The sequence below is a fragment of the Lactuca sativa genome, chromosome 6 (genome assembly GCF_002870075.4).
Source record: "Lactuca sativa cultivar Salinas chromosome 6, Lsat_Salinas_v11, whole genome shotgun sequence".
NCBI lineage: Eukaryota > Viridiplantae > Streptophyta > Magnoliopsida > Asterales > Asteraceae > Lactuca > Lactuca sativa.
Window position 1 is genome coordinate 111,288,710 of NC_056628.2, and position 20,801 is coordinate 111,309,510.

The window sequence follows — 20,801 nt, forward strand, 5'->3', positions numbered from 1 at the left end:
TGCCGAACACAGTCTTGCCATTATGCCACGGGCCGCCATGTGGTCTTTCTATCCAAGCCTGCGGCCACCCCCTCGGTCTTACAGACAAATGCAAAGAGCCATCTCCTGGTCTTCTATGCGAGCATCACAAAGACAACTAGCATACATACTACTCTACTTAGCCATTTAGCATACAGTGTGCCAGGAGCCACCTCTTGGTCTTCCATATATATTGCCTAGGGCTAACCCCAGGGTCTTCCTACCATATATAATAGCATATAGTGTGCCAGAAGCCACCTCCTGGTCTTTCATACATATTGCCTAGGGCTAACCCCCGGGTCTTTCTGCCATACATAATAGCATACAGTGTGCCAAGAGTCACCTCCTGGTCTTTCTTACATAATGCCTAGGGATAACCCTTGGGTCTTCCTACCATGAATCAAACAAATGGGCTGGAATTGGTGCCTTCGACCCATACAAACAGTGAGGAGACTCATCTCACACTGCTGAAGTCCCGCGAATAAAGTTGTGGCTGCTAGCTGATAGATTGTAGAGTTTGTCAACATCAAAATAACAACCCATTAATAATTGGATTCTAACATATAACCATAAGTCTATGCTTGGGGTAAAAGACTTCTTTACCCCTATCTTAGCTTGCTTCAAGCCCAAGGCCCAAAAGTCAACTATGAGTCAAAGCCCAACATATGGCCTAATTTTCCAAATTGGGCCCAAACCTTTACATTCTCTTATTCTAAGGCCCAACCATTTATTCCAGTTTAAACATTTTGCATTCAAGTGGCCCAATATCTCATAATCATCAAGGCCGAAATTATGGCCCATCTATAGCTCAATTTTCCAAATTGGGCCCAAACCCTCATATGGGCCTTACCCTAAAGCCCATCCAATTATTCTAGTCTAAATGATTTTTCTTAAATAGTCCATAATTGTGTAACATCCGGGTTCCCATGTATTATTTTTATTCTTTTATTTTTGGATGTTGAGAGGGGACTCGGCGAGATGGCATATAAACTCGCCGAGTATGGTCGCGGATGTTCACGCGGGTTCGCGTTTGGACTCGGCGAGTCCATGCTGTTTAATGAAAACCTAATTTCTAGGGTTTGAGATCTATTTAAAGGGCCTTATGGCCGTCATTTGTGGCCACCAACCCCCAGAGAGAAACCCTAAAGAGACCTTGAGCGTTTTGGAGAGAGAGGAGGCCATTGTTAACCTTTGAAGCTTTGTTTAGCAAGGAAAAGGAGGTTCTAGCCAAGAGGAAGCAAGGGAAGTGGACATTCTGCGAATTTGGACCTGAGAGCATCACATTTGAGGTAATATTTTGGCTCCCCTTCTGTTGTTATGATGATGATATGGATTTACGGTTTCTTGGACCCTTTATTGGCTAGATTTGATGTCCAATTCGTCCCTATTAGTGATGAGGCTTTAGATCTGGATCCATTGAGGTCCAGAGAGCTTTACTCTTCAAGCTTTATGAAGATCAATGGGGGTTTTGACCAAGGGTTATGATAAATGGGACTAAAACATCATATAGGAGCAAATAGATGTTGTTTGTGCATCAAGGTATGGACTTTACGTGATTATCATGCTTGGGGAGGCTAGATCTATGATTGTATGGAACATATCTAACCTCAGAAGTCGTTTTCAGTTTGTGCATGGCATGAACTCGCCGAGTCCGAAGAACAGACTCGGCGAGTAGTTTGAAGGTTGCCCGTTAATCTTTCAGTGAGTGGACTTGTCGATTTGGGGGAATGACTCAGTGATCAGGGAGAGTCAGGGGTCTGAGTTCGAGTTGGAACTCGTCGGGTTGTTCTTGGGACTCGGCGAGTTGTGTCGGGGTGGCCCCACGATTCTTGCCAAGTGGAACTCGTCGAGTCAGGGGAGTACTCGACGTGCCAAGAGACGGTCTAAGTGAGAGTCAGTGGACACGTGTAGACTCGCCGAGTCGGGTCAAAGTTTGACCATTGACCTTGTTGACTTTTAGGGTTGAGTGCAGTTGTATTTATGGGAGTATTTGCTTTATGTGATTAGGCGGAGGCTAGACCACATTTCTACCGAGACAGAGACTTACCAAGATATCAGAGGTGAGTCTTCTCACTATATTGTACCTGGAAAGGTACCTATGTGTGACCGGAAGGTCTTGTATGCTATGAGTTGCATGTTTTGTATGTGTTATGTATGTGATATGTATGCTATGTATGAAATGGGCTGGAAGGCATTATGACGTGGACCGGAAGGTCGGGGAGTCATGGACCGGAAAGTCGATACGAGTAGGACCGAAGGTCTACTGGGACTGGGACAGAACCCTGAAACACATGGACCGGAAGGTCGTGTGTAGTATGGCTTGGAAAGGCGTATGTGTGTAAGGGTATTTTAGGGAACTCACTAAGCGTTTATGCTTACATTTGTTGTGTTATGTGTTTCAGGTACTAGCGAGGACCGTGGAAAGGCGCCGGCGTGATTCATACACAATAGAGAGAGGATTTGATTTTTGTGATCTTGGGATACGATATGTTTTGATAACTACTACCGGATATGTTGTAAAACTTTTTATATGAAAATGGTTGTGAGAAAATGAAATTTTTGTTTTGAAATTTACGTTGTTACAAGTTGGTATCAGAGCCTTGGTTTGAGGGATTCAGATGCACCTTCGGGCGTATCTGAACTCAAACTGAGGATTTGAGGAAAATTTTGATAATGAAGTAAAATTTTTGAAAAGAGTAAAAAGAGTTTGAGACAAATAGAGCAGAGTCGTGTGTACGATTAGCCAACGCCCGAACGGTGAATTCCCAAAAGTACCCTTGCATTATGTGTTATGAGAAATGTTATGTTACATTATACATGCTAGATTAGGATAGGTATACATATTAGGACTAGAGTGGCCTGATTTGTGATGCCTTAGCCTAGGAGATTTCTGCTGCTGAGATGCTTTAAGAGCGAGTATATAGCAGTTAGGAGCTCATGAGAGTAGAGTACTCGTAATCCAGGATCCAAGGAGGATGACTTGGAGTGAATACTGATGCGGTGTGGTCAGTAGTATTGGGCCCGTACTACTGAAGACACCGGATCAGTGGGCATTCTAAGTAAGAATCTTTTGGACAACAGAGGACGAGTATGGTGGCGTCATCAAGTATGTTTATGCTCGATCGAGTCTTTGATAAATTTTGTTGTATTTCAGAGAGGCATCATGGTTGGGACACGCCACAGACCTGAGGCGAGCGGTGTGAGTGACGAGGAGCTTTGTCAGATGATCCACGATGAGGTGGCTGCGGCGATCAGGGCCGAGATTCCGAAGATGTTTGGGTCTATCAAGACCACACTGTTGGAGACTTTTGATGAGCGGTACACCGTGGTGACTGAGGCCGTAGCCGATGTAGCTACAACAGTTGTGGCTACTGCCAGGCCTCAGGGAGGTGACTCGTTGTTGTTCCAGGAGTTCAGCAACACGAAGCCACCCGAGTTTGATGGGACACAGGATCCGATCGTTGCGATGAGATGGATTGTTGACATTGAGGGATGCTTCTATATGTGTTCATGTCCGGAGCATCTGAGGGTACGGTTCGCTTTAAACCAGCTTCGCGTGGGAGCGAAGGATTGGTGGAAGTTCGTGACAGCGAACTTCACTCTTGCGGAGATTTCAGCGGTGACCTGGGAGAGGTTCACCACCATGTTCAGAGACGAGTACGTTCTTCCGGTGGAGACGGAACGACAGGTTCAAGAGTTCTTGATCCTCAAGCAGGGTAATGATTCGATTGTTGTGGTCACTCAGAAGTATCATGAGAGGGCGATGTTTTGCCCTGAGCAGGTGTCTTCTGAGCAGGCACGGATGAGCTTGTCACACCCCAAAACCATGAACGGCGGAAACGTTCAGGGGTTGAGGACGTCATGTACAATATCACAACAGTGTAAAATAGTAAACAAGAAACAACATCATCCATTGCATTATAAGTAAAGTTTTAATACATATGTGTTCTTTCATTGTAATAAGACACCAAAAAAATATAATCTAAATAAAATACGAGACTTTTCTGCTTCATCTTCTCAAAACCTGGCCACCGTTCCTGTCTACTGATGACCTGAGAATACAAGTTATTTTGAAAGGGAGTATCAGCTTTGAAGCTGGTGAATTCATAAGTATTTAAGTGTCATTATCTTGCTTTGAAAAGCTGTTTAAAAAGCCATGTAAACCTTCAAATGAAAATGTTGATATAAGTATGAAAAGCCCTAGAAAATCCCTTATTTTCTATCAGTATGTAATGTAGTCTTCAACCAACACCCGGATGTTTTGTAAGTAAAGTGATAGTTTTTCCTTCTATTGACTACTACTAAAGTACTTAGTCTAACTCATCGTTGATGTGAAAATATCACAAGATAAAGTAAACAGGAAAAAGTATCATCATGTAAGTGTTATCCCTGGTTTACCAGGATTAACACGAAATCGCCGAAGCGAAAAGGTATAACCTAATGAACATCCGAAGATTTTCCACTCATCCTCTGTAGCAGCAGCAGGGCGGAGGGAGGGTTAGTCCTGGTATCGATCTACCTAATACAAATAGTAACCGTATGCATCCGTAGATGTTCATCACGCACTGGTGCTAACAACTGGGTTCCAGAATGGTTAGTCCCGTCTAGACATCCCCTTCAACTGGGATGGGCAGGAAAATTTACACAGAAGGTACGAATAAATATTCCTCGCAACTCTAGGTACAAGTATCCATGTAAGCATGTTCATATATCATGTAAACATATGTAAACGCACTCATGTATCAAGTAATGTACTAGTATAGACTCATGAATAGGAATAATGTTTGTTATCTTCTAACTATCCCTATGATAGTTAACTGAAAGGTAATTGGTTGTTCAAGTAAGTTTATACACCCTTGCTACACAAGAGTGTGGGAAACTAAATGAAAAATGAAAACTATAACATCAATACTTATATAAGAATATAAGTGTATATGCATAGTTTAGTTCAAGAATGTAAAATGGTTTTGTATGACATCTAAGGGTTTTGAACAAATATAAAAGTGACTTGATGTCATTTTGATAAACATTTCAAAAGTAATACATTTGATAATAAAGTATTTTAAAGATAGAAAACCATTTCATGCATCACATTTTGTAGTATGTGAAGTCTGTTGAATGAAAACACAGTTATAAAATACATATACATGATTTAATAACATGATGTTTTCTACTTGTATCCCCCCCTATTAAAGCATTTAAAAACATTTAAACATTGATTTAGGGGTATGAACTCACATGTAGGTGGTGGTTTGGGTGTACTGACTGATGCAGGATGGCTAGGTGACCAGTGAAGACTTGTTTCCACTTAATGATCCTAGATAACATATAATCACACATATATGTATTCAATTAGACTCTAAACCACTAATTAATAAAGTTAAGACATCTTATGGTATGTAAAACACCTTATATAAGTGCTACAAGCAATAAGGATTGCATTTAAGTGCTAAAGGACCTTGCTATGGTGTGTGGGGTTCAAGGGTAAACTCCCTTGGAGTTTACGGTTCTGGTGGTCAAGACCTAGGGAGTTTATGGCAGTAAACTCTAGATTTTACGGTCGTAAACTCTAGTCTTAGGGTCCAAGTGTTTTTTTGTGGTTTATCAAGCCTTTTGAAGCAATTCTACTAAGTGGTTTGGCCTTTGGAGTGGACTAGGGCAATAAAACACCCCCTTTGAGGAGTTTACGGCCTCATGGCATTTTCCTTTGGGTTTACTACCGTAAACCCTTATGGAAAATGGTATTGCTAAGTTTTCAAGTCCCTAACACAATTAGGTAAGGGTGTGTGCTAGTTTCTAAGCCTAAGGAAGGAAAATAACCCATTTAAACACCTTTTATGGTGTTTACGGTTTTGGGAGATCCCTAGACCGTAAACACCTATAAATGTTAGTGTTTAGTGTTTTTCAAGGCTTAAACAAATCAATGGAAGGTTTAAACATGTTAAGGTAAGTCTTAAACATCAAACTAGGGCTAAACATGGGACTTAGATTCATTTTGGGGGACTTTATGGTGTTTACGGCCCAAGAACCTTCTTGGAACGTGAACACCTTGTTCCATGTGTTCTTGGCATATTTTCATGTTGCTAACTTGTAATACTAACTCAATAAGACTCAAGGAGTGAAGTACTTACTATAAGGAAGCTTGAAGTATGCTAAAAGTCCAAGAACACTTAGTGTGTGTTCTTGGTGTTTTTGGAAATCTAAACAAAACACAAAATTGAATGGATGAATAGATGCACAAACACTAGATTAAGTGTTTTACTAAGAAGAAATGGTTAGAACACTTACAAGAATGAAGATTTGGAATTGTTTCTAGTTTGATACTTGAGAGTGTTTCTTGAGTTTACTCTTTTGGGAGTTTACTCTTTTGGATAAATGGGGAGTATACTCCTTTTGACTAGACTTAAGGAGTAAACTCATGGATAAGCATGAGTTTTCGGATTTTGGTATGATTTTTTGACTCAAACGAAATAGTTTGGTCGAGGGTTTCTAAGATGCGAGGTGTTTGCGGTTTTAAAAATTTAAAACCCGAGACGACGCTTTCTTTCACCCGTTCGTATAAAAATAATATCAACATAATCAAATGAACTTTATATTTCTTAAAAATAAGAAATAATGATATTAATTTATAATACGAAGTGGTTGACTTTTAGGGTTTGACCAAGTGGAAATTTCGGGTTGTCACATCATCCCCCTGTTAAAGGGAATTTCGTCCCGAAATTAAAGTCGAAGCAAATAAAGTATTTACAGACAACTAAGGAAAAAGATGAGGATATTTCTGTTTCATCTGGTCCTCTCGTTCCCAAGTGAATTCAGGTCCCCGTTTTGTGTTCCATCGAACCTTCACTATTGGGATACGGCTTTGTTTCGTCTGCTTGACTTCTCGGTCTAAGATCTCTACTGGTTCCTCCACAAAGTTGACGCTCTCGTTGATCTCGATCTCATCGAGTGGAATAACAAAAGTCTCGTCGGATAGACACTTTTTCAAGTTCGACACGTGGAAGGTAGGATGTACGTTACTGAGTTCTTGCGGTAGATTGAGTTTGTAAGCTACAGGGCCGATTCTCGCGAGAATCTCAAAAGGACCTATGTATCTTGGATTGAGCTTCCCACGCTTTCCAAAGCGTATCAAGCCCTTCCAGGGTGAGACCTTTAGTAGGACTCGGTCGCCCACCTGGAATTCCAATGGTTTCCTTCGCTTGTCAGCGTAGCTTTTCTGTCGGTCTCTAGAGGCTTTCAATCATTCATGAATTTGAACGATCTTCTCTGTCGTTTCCTGAATGATCTTTGGACCCGTAAGAGTGCTTTTGGGAACTCGTCCCTTAGCTAACTGGGTATCACCCACCTCAGCCGAGCACAGAGGGGATCTGCACTTTCGGCCATAGAGGGCCTCGAATGGAGCTGCCTTTATGCTCGTGTGATAACTGTTGTTGTAGGAAAATTTGACAAGGGGTAAATGGGTATCCCAAGATTTTCCAAAGTCAATCACACAGGCACGCAACATATATTCTAAGGTTTGGATAGTTCTCTCACTTTGCCCGTCGGTCTGTGGGTGGTAGGTTGTACTCATGTCCAGCCTAGTTCCTAGGGAACTTTGTAATGACTGCCAGAACCTCGAAGTGAATCTACTATCTCTGTCCGAGATGATAGATAAAGGAACACTGTGCAGCCTTATAATCTCCCTAATGTAAGTTCTGGTAAGTTTCTCCATCTTGTCTGTTTCTTTGATCGGCAGGAAGTGTGCAGACTTGGTCAATCTATCGACGATGACCCATATGGAATCAAGTCCACCCATCGTCTTGGGCAACTTGGTTATGAAGTCCATAGTGATCCGCTCCCACTTCCATTCTGGTATCTCTGGTTGCTGTAGGAGACCGGAGGGTTTCTTGTATTCGACCTTGACCTTTGCGCAAGTAAGGCACTTAATCACGAAGGTAGCAATATCTACTTTCATGTTAGGCCACCATTATAACTTTTTAAGATCCAGATACATCTTATCTGAACCCGGGTGGACGGAATAACATCTGTTGTGAGCTTCCGTCATGACCAAGTCTCTGAAGCCACCGTGTTTCGGTGTCCAGATCTGATCCATGAGGTACAAGGCTCCACCACCCTTGACTTCCAAGTTCTTATCCATCCCTTTAAGGGATTCACCAGCCACATTTTCAGGTTTCAAAGTGTCGAGCTGAGCCTCCTTTATTTATGTGGACAAGTGTGAATGGATAGTTAGAGTCAAAGATTTGACCCTACGACCAGAATATTCTTTCCGACTTAGGGCGTCGGATACTACATTGTCTTTACCCGGATGATAACGAATATCGCACTCGTAATCACTGAGTAGCTCGACCCACCATCGTTGTCTCATGTTGAGCTCTTTCTGGTCGAAAATGTGTTGTAGACTCTTATGGTCTGTAAAGATTGTGCTTTTTGTACCATATAGGTAATGTCGCCAGATCTTCAGAGCAAACACTACTGCTCCTAGCTCAAGATCGTGGGTGGTGTAGTTAACCTCATGTGTCTTCAGCTGTCTCGAGGCATAGGCTATGACTTTACCTCGCTGCATCAAAACACATCCAAGCCCTTGATTTGATGCGTCGTAATAGACCACGAAGTCTTCTATCCCTTCGGGGAGGGACAGTATTGGTGCGATGCACAAGGCTCGCTTGAGTGTTTGGAACGCTCTTTCTTGTTTCTCTTCCCAGTCAAAGGCTACACCCTTCTGGGTCAGTGTTGTAAGAGGTTTTGCTATGCGGGAGAAGTTCTGAATGAACCTGCGATAGTAGCCAGCCAGACCTAGAAATTGACGAATTTCAGTAGGTGTCTTTGGTGCTGACCAGTTCTCGATGGCCTTAATTTTGGAAGGGTCCACGTGTATTCCTTCTTCGCTAACAACATGGCCCATAAATTCGACTCGCCGAATCCAAAATTCACACTTGGAGAACTTCGCGTAGAGCTTCTCCGACCGCAATGTTTCTAAGATTTTACAGAGATGTTGGCTATGTTCCTCCTTACTTCGAGAGTAGATGAGTATGTCATCAATGAAGACGATGACGAACTGATCCAATTAAGGACGACACACCCTATTCATCAGATCCATGAATACTACAGGCGCGTTAGTTAATCCGAACGGCATCACTACAAACTCGTAGTGCCCATAACGAGTTCGAAAGGCTGCCTTGGGAACATCCTCCTCTAACACTCATAGTTGGTGATATCCGGATCGTAGATCTATCTCCAAGAAGTAGTTGGCTCCTTGAAGTTGATCAAATAAATCATCAATGCGGGGCAAAGGATAACGATTTTTAATCGTAAGTTTGTTGAGTTCTCTATAGTCGATGCACATGCGAAACGATCCATCCTTCTTCTTGACGAACAAGACCGGTGCTCCCCATGGTGAGAAGCTTGGTCGAATAAATCCCTTCTTGAGAAGTTCGTTAAGTTGACTGGAAAGTTCCTGCATTTCAGCCGGTGCCAGACGATAAGGAGATTTGGCTACGGGGGTAGCTCCTGGCACTAAGTCGATTCGGAACTCGACTTGGCGTTATGGTGGTAAACCGGGAAGTTCTTATGGGAAGATGTCGGGGAAGTCACGTACTTCTGGGATGTTCTGAATGTTTTTCGTTTCTTGACTTGTATCAACGACGTGTGCGAGGAATGCATGGTATTCCTTCCGCAAGCACTTCTGGGCTTGAATGCACGAAATGATGCGAAGGCTCGTACTAGGTTTGTCGCCGTAGATTATTAAGGTTTCGTTGTTAGGAAGGTTAAGACGAACTGCTTTTTCAAAGCACATGATGTCGGCGAGAAGAAGACTCAACCATTCCATGCCGATGATAACGTCGAAACATTTAATTAGGACCGGCATGAGATCTATCTTGAAATTATGGCCATCTAAAGTTAAGGTACAACCTACGTATATGCAGTTTGTACTCTCTGTTTTCCCGTTAGCCATTTCTACCGTGAATGAATTATCAAATGCACATGGTTTTTGTTTAAGCAGGTGTGCAAATTTGTGACTTACGAAACTTCTCACTGCTCCACTATCGAAAAGTATGCAAGCATATGAGTTATCGAGGAGGAACGTACCAATAGCTATCGTAGGATCAGCTACTGCTTCCTCGTGGCCTAGGTACATAACTCTTCCTACCCCTCCAACCATCCCCGCTTTAGGGCAGTTCCTCTTGTAGTGGCCCACTTCGCCACAACCGTAGCAAGTTTGGCCCATATCGGCGTTAAGAACCTGGGCGGCCTGAGCTGTTGGAGTCCTGCAGAAACGGACTATGTGCCTCTTCATGTTGCAGTTAGAGCATTGCATCTCCTTGCAAGGTCCGTGGTGGTGGAACTTACACTTGGTGCACTTTGGGAGAGTTCCAGCATATGTTTTTGCTGGTAAGGGGTTCGCCGGGACAACGGGAGTCATTGTGGCAGCATTGATGGCCACAAGTTGTTGTTTCCTGGAGGATTCTTGCAAAGCCCCTCTTTTCCTCTTAGTCCACCCCTTCCTGTTGTGGTCGGGGTTGGACTTTTGTGGTACGGGTGTAGGGATTGTTGGGTTCTGAGGTTTCCTGTGATCTATGAGAGATTGTGCCAGTTCTTTGGCGCTATCGAAAGTAATAGGCCTGGAAGCTAACAAACTTGACTGCATCTGGGGCGACAGTCCCCAGATATATCTCTCTATCTTCTTGCTCTCGAGAGCAACCATATCAGGGCATAAGTTTGCCAGATCACAAAACCTGTTTGTGTAGGTTGTGATGTCGGATCCAACCATTTGTAGACCCCAGAATTCATGCTCTAGTTTTTGTACTTCACCTCGAGGATAGTACTCTTTCATCAGCATGTCTTTCAACTTTTCCCAGCCGAGGGAATACGCCACCACCAGAGTCAGGTACTTAACATGGCCGTTCCACCATGTTAGTGCCCTGTCAGAGAAGGTACAAGCTACGAACTTGACCTTGTTGCCTTCTTGGCAAGCGCAGATCTCAAAGACAGATTCCATCTTTTCAATCCACTGTCTTAACACCATAACCCCACCAGTACCATTGAAGCTATGGGGCTTGGCGTTCGTGAAGTCCTTATAGGTGCATTCCCGAGAGTGTCCATGGCTTTCTCCGTGGTTAGAGGGAGGTGCACCCGATCCCGATCCACTAGGGACAGGAGCGTTGATTGTTGACACATCAACTGCAAGTGTTGCTGTGAAAGCTGCCTGGAACATGTTGGCATCGAAAGGAGTAGGTGGATGAAGAGGTTCAGGTGGTGGTATCGGTGCTTCGTTGTTTGGGTTACGCCTGGTATTTCTGCATGGCGGCATCTTTAACTATACGTTTAAAAGATAACGACATGGATAAGAATAAATGAATAATGAATGTGTCTCATGGACTAAATCCCCATAGCCCAACAACAGAATGAATAGAATGACTAAATGAAGATGACAACATTTGGATAATAATTTCCATAAGATTAGATATCTGTCAATAATACTGGAATTACAGATGTAACAAGTTCGGGAAAAATGGCCTAGATGTAGGCCTTACATCAACCAAGATGGAAATTTTTGACAGAATTAAGACTAGATCAAGACCTAACAGGTCTAAGATTTATAAAGACAAGAAATTAGACCAAAGTTTTACATAAACTAGGTTATATCCAAAAGATGAGTTGACGAGATTCTATCGGCAATGAGAACTGCTAGCATGAGTTCTCAATCCCGATAGTAGACGTTCAATGTCCCTTATATGCCTGTCCACTCTCACTTGATGAGCTCGAAGTTCTCTAACTTCAGCTTGAGTTTCAGCAAGTTCTCTCTGCAGATTTGCATTGCGGACCAGAGTCCTTTCATGAGCAGACCCTAGTTGGCGAATATGGACAGTGTTAACACCAGAGTTGGCGTGAACTTCCAAGACTTGATTGATAGTCGCCTGAGCCATTATCGTGTTTCGAGAAATCCTATGCACCATGATTGGTAGGACTCTATCAGCAGAACCTCCTTCGATGAGTTTGTAGAAACTTCGGTCTCCATTGTAGGGAATGGGCTGACCTTGTTCCTGGCTCCATGTATTCAAGTTCGTGGCCCACAGAGGTGTGGGTCCTTGAAATGCGGGACGGGGGTTCAGGTTTGGGTTTTGGGCATCTGGGGGTAGGTTGTTGACTTCAGGCTCCGAGTCAGATCCATCGGAGAAACCTTCAGCATGGTGATCATCCAAAGGGATTTGGTGATCATCTTCTGGTTCAGCCTCTAGCCAACCAACATTGCCTTGGTTTGGGAAGTACGGATCGTCATGGTGAAATCCCGCCATTTTAATCTACGCTAGAAAAGGGATATAAGAAATAGCTAAATAGACGAACTGACTAAGATAATTACAGTAAGACAAATACCCCTATGGTATTTATTATTGGTTGTGTTAGTAAGTTTTTAGGCTTGTTGCCATATCACAACCATTCTTGGGCATATGCTAATCACTCCTCGGACCAACATAGTTGATCAGGCTATGCCATTCCCAAGACTGACCATATATCCCCAGGCTTACTTGTGATATTCAACAATCGTAATACTTTTGTTCTTGTCATTGTGACACTGGTTTTAGTATGAATGCAGACACGTATACTTTGTTAAATATTTTATTATTTAAAAGTATAACTCTTAGACAGACTGTTTTAATCCCAATGTATTTATAGTTAGTATATCTTTTATGGGTTGATATACTATATTCACTATAAACAATGCTCTGATACCAATCTGTCACACCCCAAAACCATGAACGGCGGAAACGTTCAAGGGTGCAGGACGTCATGTACAGTATCACAACAGTGTAAAATAGTAAACAAGCAACAACATCATCCATTGCATTATAAGTAAATTTTTAATACATATGTGTTCTTTCATTGTAATAAGACACCAAAAATATATAATCAAAATAAAATACGAGACTTGTCTGCTCCGTCTTCTTAAAACCTGGCCACCGTACCTGTCTACTGATGACCTGAAAATGTTGATATAAGTATGAAAAGCCCTAGAAAATCCCTTATTTTCTATCAGTATGTAATGTAGTCTTCAACCAAGACCCAGATGTTTTGTAAGTAAAGTGATAGTTTTTCCTTCTATTGACTAGTACTAAAGTACTTAGTCTAACTCATCGTTGATGTGAAAATATCACAAGATAAAGTAAACAGGAAAAAGTATCATCATGTAAGTGTTATCCCTGGTTTACCAGGATTAACACGACATCGCCGAAGCGAAAAGGTATACCCTAATGAACATCCGAAGATTTTCCACTCATCCTCTGTAGCGGCAGCAGGGCGGAGGGAGGGTTAGTCCTGGTATCGATCTACCTAATACAAATAGTAACCGTAGGCATCCGTAGATGTTCATCATCCACTGGTGCTAACAGCTGGGTTCCGGAATGGTTAGTCCCATCTAGACATCCCCTTCAACTGGGATGGGCAGGGAAATTTACACAGAAGGTACGAATAAATATTCCTCGCAACTCTAGGTACAAGTATCCATGTAAGCATGTTCATCTATCATGTAAACATATGTAAACGCACTCATGTATCAAGTAATGTACTAGTATAGACTCATGAATGAACTGACTCTTGTGTGATTCCTTGTAATAGGAATAATGTTTGTTATCTTCTAACTATCCCTATGATAGTTAACTGAAAGGTAATGGTTGTTCAAGTAAGTTTATACACCCTTGCTACACAAGAGTGTGGGAAACTAAATGAAAAATGAAAACTATAACAACAATACATATATAAGAATATAACTGTATATATGCATAGTTTAGTTCAAGAATGTAAAATGGTTTTGTAAGACATCTAAGGGTTTTGAACAAATATAAAAGTGACTTGATGTCATTTTGATAAACATTTCAAAAGTAATACATTTGATAACAAAGTATTTTAAAGATAGAAAACCATTTCATGCATCACATTTTGTAGTATGTGAAGTCTGTTGAATGAAAACACAGTTATAAAATACATATACATGATTTAATAACATGATGTTTTCTACTTGTATTCCCCCCCCCCCCCATTAAAGCATTTAAAAACATTTAAACATTGATTTAGGGGTATGAACTCACATGTAGGTGGTGGTTTGGGTGTACTGACTGATGCAGGATGGCTAGGTGACAAGTGAAGACTTGTTCCCACTTAATGATCCTAGATAACATATAATCACACATATATGTATTCAGTTAGACTCTAAACCACTAATTGATAAAGTTAAGACATCTTAAGGTATGTAAAACACCTTATATAAGTGCTACAAGCCAGAAGGATTGCATCTAAGTGCTAAAGGACCTTGCTATGGTGTTTGGGGTTCAAGGGTAAACTCCCTTGGAGTTTACGGTTCTGGTGGTCAAGACCTAGGGAGTTTACGGCAGTAAACTCTAGATTTTACGGTCATAAACTCTATTCTTAGGGTCCAAGTGTTGTTTTGTGGTTTAGCAAGCCTTTTGAAGCAATTCTACTAAGTGGTTTGGCCTTTGGAGTGGACTAGGGCAATAGAAAACACCCCCTTTGAGGAGTTTACGGCCTCATGGCATTTTCCTTTGGGTTTACTACCGTAAACCCTTATGGAAAATGGTATTGCCAAGTTTTCAAGTCCCTAACACAATTAGGTAAGGGTGTGTGATAGTTTCTAAGCCTAAGGAAGGAAAATAACCCATTTAAACACCTTTTAGGGTGTTTACGGTTTTGGGAGATCCCTAGACCGTAAACACCTATAAATGTTAGTGTTTGGTGTTTTTCAAGGCTTAAACACATCAATGGAAGGTTTAAACATGTTAAGGTAAGTCTTAAACATCAAACTAGGGCTAAACATGGGACTTAGGTTCATTTTGGGGGACTTTATGGTGTTTGCGGCCCAAGAACCTTCTTGGAATGTGAACACCTTGTTCCATGTGTTCTTGGCATACTTTCTTGTTGCTAACTTGTAATACTAACTCAATAAGACTCAAGTAGTGAAGTACTTACTATAAGGAAGCTTGAAGTATGCTAAAAGTCCAAGAACACTTAGTGTGTGTTCTTGGTGTTTTTGGAAATCTAAACAAAACACAAAATTGAATGGATGAATAGATGCACAAACACTAGATTAAGTGTTTTACTAAGAAGAAATGGTTAGAACACTTACAAGAATGAAGATTTGGAATTGTTTCTAGTTTGATACTTGAGAGTGTTTCTTGAGTTTACTCTTTTGGGAGTTTACTCTTTTGGATAAATGGGGAGTAAACTCCTTTTGACTAGACTTAAGGAGTAAACTCATGGATAAGCATGAGTTTTCGGATTTTGGTATGATTTTTCGACTCAAACGAAATAGTTTGGTCGAGGGTTTCTCAGACGCGAGGTGTTTGCGGTTTTAAAAATTTAAAACCCGAGACAACGCTTTCTTTCACCCGTTCGTATAAAAATAATATTAACATAATCAAACGAACTTTATATTTCTTAAAAATAAGAAATAATGATATTAATTTATAATACGAAATGGTTGACTTTTAGGGATTGACCGAGTGGAAATTTCGGGTTGTCACAGAGCCGGTATTTGGGTATTCTGAGGAAGGACATTCGGGAGTTCGTGTCGAACTTAACGTACTGTACATTTGATGAGCTCCAGGCAAATGCCCGGAAGAGGGAGATTGAGTTGGTGACTCAAGCCAGGGAGGAGGCTGAGTCTCAGAGGATGGATCGGCGGTCGGCTCAGTCTCAGCCGGCAGCCAAGTGGACCAAGTCCGCCGATTCGAGGACTGAAGGCCAGAAGGGCCGCACTTGCGGGAAGTGCGGCAAGGGTCATGAGGGGGCCTGTCGATCGGGTGCTTGCTACAAGTGTGGCAAGGAGGGGCATATCACCAGAGATTGCCCCAAGGGATTTATGGTTTGCTTCCATTGCAACCAGGCCGGCCATCGGAAGGCCGAGTGCCCTCAGCTACACCAGTGATCAGCACAGGGGTCTGCGCCTGCTGCTAGGGTTACCGAGGTTCGACCGGTGAAGGTCGAGGCTCCGAAGGCTCGTGGGAGAGCTTTTTAGTTGACTGCGGAGGAAGTTCGCACGGCGCCCGATGTTGTGGCTGGTATGTATTATGTATTTTATCTTTTGCTTATGATGTTGTGCTTATATGATGATATGCGTAGGTACTTTTCTCGTGAATTCTGTACCTGCTTTGGTGTTATTTGACTCAGGTGCGAGTCGGTCATTTGTTTCCTTGGCATTTAGTCAGCACATTAGTATCCGTCGAGAGGTGTTGAGTCGACCTCTGCGAGTTTTCATAGCTGATGAGCGAGCAGTGTATGCTTCAGAGGTGATTCGAGGAGTTCCCGATAGATCTAGTCCCGATTGCGATGGGGGATGTGTGTGTTATAGTGGGCATGGATTGGTTGAGCCGATTTGGAGCTGTTATAGATTGCGAGCGTCAGTTGGTGACGATACGAGACCCTAGTGGGGGAGTTCTTACGGTGTACGGCGAGGGTACACGTACAGGGTCAGCATTTTGTTTGGCCGCCAGAGTGAGACAGAGTCTACAGCAGGGCTGTAGAAGATTTTTGGCATATGTGATGGATGCGAGGGTTGTTTCAGAGGGTCCGAAGTTGGTTGATGAGGTTCTGATAGCGTGCGAGTTTCCGGATGTGTTTCTAGAAGAATTGCTAGGTGTACCTCCGGAGAGGCAGGTAGAGTTTGGTATTGAGTTGGTTCCGGGAGTTGCGCCTATCGCTAAGGCGCCTTATCGCCTTGCACCTCCGGAGATGCAGGAGTTATCCTCGCAGCTTCAGGAGCTGTTGGGAAAGGGGTTTATCAGGCCGAGTAGCTCACCTTGGGGAGCGCCGATCCTTTTTGTCAAGAAGAAGGATGGTTCACACCGGATGTGTATTGATTACCGGGAGTTGAACAAGTTGATGGTCAAGAACCATTACCCATTGCCGAGGATCGATGATTTGTTCGATCAGTTGCAGGGAGCATCTTGGTTCTCCAAGATTGATTTGAGGTCTAGGTATCATCAGGTGAGGGTGCGGGAGGAGGACGTCCCGAAGACAGCATTCAGGACTCGTTATGGGCATTACGAGTTCGTGGTGATGCCTTTTGGACTCACCAACGCACCAGCGGTGTTCATGGATCCAATGAATAGGGTGTGCAGCATGAGGAGATTTTGAGGGAGATCCTTGGAGTCCTGAGATCGGCGAGTTGGCATATAAACTCGCCGAGTATGGTCGCGGATGTTCACGCAGGTTCGCGTCTGGACTCGGCGAGTCCATGCTAATTAATGAAACCCTAATTTCCAGTGTTTGAGACCTATTTAAAGGGCCTTATGGCTGTCATTTGCGGCCACCAACCCCCAGAGAGAAACCCTAAAGAGACCTTGAGCGTTTTGGAGAGAGAGGAAGCCATTGTTAACCTTTGAAGCTTTGTTTAGCAAGGAAAAGGAGGTTCTAGCCAAGAGGAAGCAAGGGAAGTGGACATTCTGCGAATTTGGACCTTAGAGCATCACATTTGAGGTAATATTTTGGCTCCCCTTCTGTTGTTATGATGATGATATTGATTTAGGGTTTCTTGGACCCTTTATTGGCTAGATTTGATGTCTAATTCGTCCCTATTTGTGATGAGGCCTTAGATCTGGATCCATTGAGGTCCAAAGAGCTTTACTCCTCAAGCTTTATGCAGATCAATGGGGGTTTTGACCATGGGTTATGATAAATGGGACTAAAACATCATATAGGAGCAAATAGATGTTGTTTGTGCATCAAGGTATGGACTTTACGTGATTATCATGCTTGGGGAGGCTAGATCTATGATTGTATGGAACAGATCTAACCTCAGAAGTCGTTTTGAGTTTGTGCATGTCATGAACTCGTCGAGTCCGAAGAACTGACTCAGCGAGTAGTTTGAAGGTTGCCCATTAATCTTTCAGTGGGTGGACTTGTCGAGTTGGAGGAATGACTCGGTGAGTCAGGGAGAGTCAAGGGTCTGAGTTCGAGTTGGAACTCGCCAATTTGTTCTTGGGACTCGGCGAGTTGAGTCGGGGTGGCCCCACGATTCTTGCCAGGTGGAACTCGTCGAGTCAGGGGAGTACTCGACGTGCCAAGAGAGGGTCTAAGTGAGAGTCAGTGGACACGTGTAGACTCGCCAAGTCGCGCTAGTGCACTCGCCGAGTTGGGTCAAAGTTTGACCTTTGACCTTGTTGACTTTTAGGGTTGAGTGCAGCTGTATTTATGGGAGTATTTGCTTTCTGTGATTTGGCGGAGGCTAGACCACATTTCTACCGAGACAGAGACTTATCGAGATATCAAAGGTGAGTCTTCTCACTATATTGTACCTGGAAAGGTACCTATGTGTGACCAGAAGGTCTTGTATGTTGTGAGTTGCATGTTTTGTATGCGTTATGTATGTGATATGTATGCTATGTATGATATGGGCCGGAAGGCATTATGACGTGGATCGGAAGGTCAGGGAGTCATGGACCGGAAGGTCAATACGAGTAGGACCGGAAGGTCTACTGGGACTAGGACGGAAGTCCCCTGAAACACATGGACCGGAAGGTCGTGTGGAGTATGGCCTAGAAAGGCGTATGTGTGTAAGGGTATTTTGGGGAACTCACTAAGCGTTTATGCTTACATTTGTTGTGTTATGTGTTTCAGGTACTAGCGAGGACCGTGGAAAGGCGCCGGCGTGATTCGTACACACTAGAGAGAGGATTTGATTTTTGTGATCTTGGGATACGATATGTTTTGATAACTACTACCGGATATGTTGTAAAACTTTTTATATGAAAATGGTTGTGATAAAATGAAATTTTTGTTTTGAAATTTACGTTCTTACAAATTGGCCCAATCACCAAAGCCTAATAGAAAGGCCGAACTTAAGGCCCAAGTGAAATTAGGGTTTTCACATAAAATGACGATTAGGGTTAAGCGTTTCTCACTTAACCCATTAAGGAATTAATCCATTAAGCCCATCACTCTACTAGATAAGTCATATGGTGTGATTGGGTGTAACTCACAATTCCATTCCAATGACCCAAATGTGGGTCCGATAAGTCCAAGCCCATATATCCAAAATTAGGGTTTTTCTAAACCCTAATTAGGGTTTCCAACCCACTCATAGCACAATAGGCTCAATAGCTAGGTCTTTTAATAAATTAGGGTTCATTAGGCCCATTAGGGTTTCACTAGGCCCATTATGGTTTTGCTAGTCGGGCACCACCCACTACCACCTCGGGTAGCGGTGGCCAACAACGGCTCACAGCGGTGGCCACCACCTCACGGTGGTGGTTATGGTTCTAGTCCATTTTATCCAAGCATCCCAAACGAATCAAAACAAAAACAAGGAACACCGCCACCAAACACGGCGGCTGGTGGCGGCAGCGACCACCTCACTGTGGTGGTTATGAGTTTCTTTCCATTATTCTAATCTCTAATTACAATTTGCAAAGCTTTAATTCTAAAAATAAACACACACTAAAAGATAAACACACACATCCACCTTGTGGCGGCCGGAGGTGGCACATGGTGGCAGCTTCCACCTGAGGGTGGTGGCGGTGGCTTTTCTCACGAATTCCAGGCAAACAACCCCTTACTTATTAAAACACATGCACACAATCACTAAATATCACACACAGACACCACCACATGGCGAGGGGTGGTGGCAGAACATTTGTATATCGCGGCAGCCACAATGGTCGGCAGCCATGGTGGTTTTCCAAGCTTTCCGACCACGAGCGCACACACACGACTCCAAGGATTACCGCGACACCTTCACGTGAACGTACCCACTGCTGCTCCCTCCTCTCGGTGGTGAATCTTGACCGAATAATTGAAATGTAGGTTTAACTAGCGATGGCGGTGGCAGCTAGCTATTGTGGGACGAGCTCCAAAGCGGGCGACGGTCAGAACGATACTGGCAACAGCCGAGTGCGGCTGTGAACGGCGATAGAAAAAGAGAAGAAGAAGAAGAAGAAGAAGAAGAAGAAGAAGAAGAAAAAAGAAGAAGAAGAAGAAGAAGAAGAAGAAGAAGAAGGACGACAGAGAGGTGGCTGCAGGATCACAACATCGTCGGTAGTCCTCGTTGCCACCAACAACAAGGCACGACGGGTGGTGTTTCAACGACGAGGAGGGCGTGGCCGGAGATGGTTGAAGTGAGGGTGGCGACTGCTTGATACGAGAGTAGGGTTAGGTTTAGCTGCATCATCCGTTCTATGAGAGGGGTAGGGAACTAAGTTTAATCCCGTATGCATTTGAAACTTAGGCTCTATTATCTAATTATGGTCCCTCCTCATCAATTCTTTTTCAAAACAGCTCCCCAATTTACCCTTTTAACCCCCGCCTCTAAGAATGCTTTCATAATAAGTCCTAATAATTACCATGCAGCCCATGTCTTCAAAACTCCTTTCAAATAAAACCCATAATTTACTACACAACCCTCAACCTTTAAAATCCTTTCCAAATAAATCCAGAAATTACATTTCAATCCCCAAACTCTCAATTATAACTTTTTATTCCCAAAACCAACGCCTTGCTAAATTATTCCGCATTCAGGGCTACTATTCATATTAATTTTTTCTATTTATTTATTTAACAAACGAGATGTTACAATTGAGCCTCTAAGGACACCTTAGCGCACCAGTATGGCTAAGAAGAGGAATCGGAAATTGTTGAAATGGTTAAATCAAAAGGTGAATCATACTTCGTTCCAAAATCAAGTCTTAGAGTCATACTCCAAGATTGTTCATTGAGTGACACATCTTAGGAAGGTTTATAACACACTCATCAAATGTGGAGTATAAAATGTCTTCTTATTC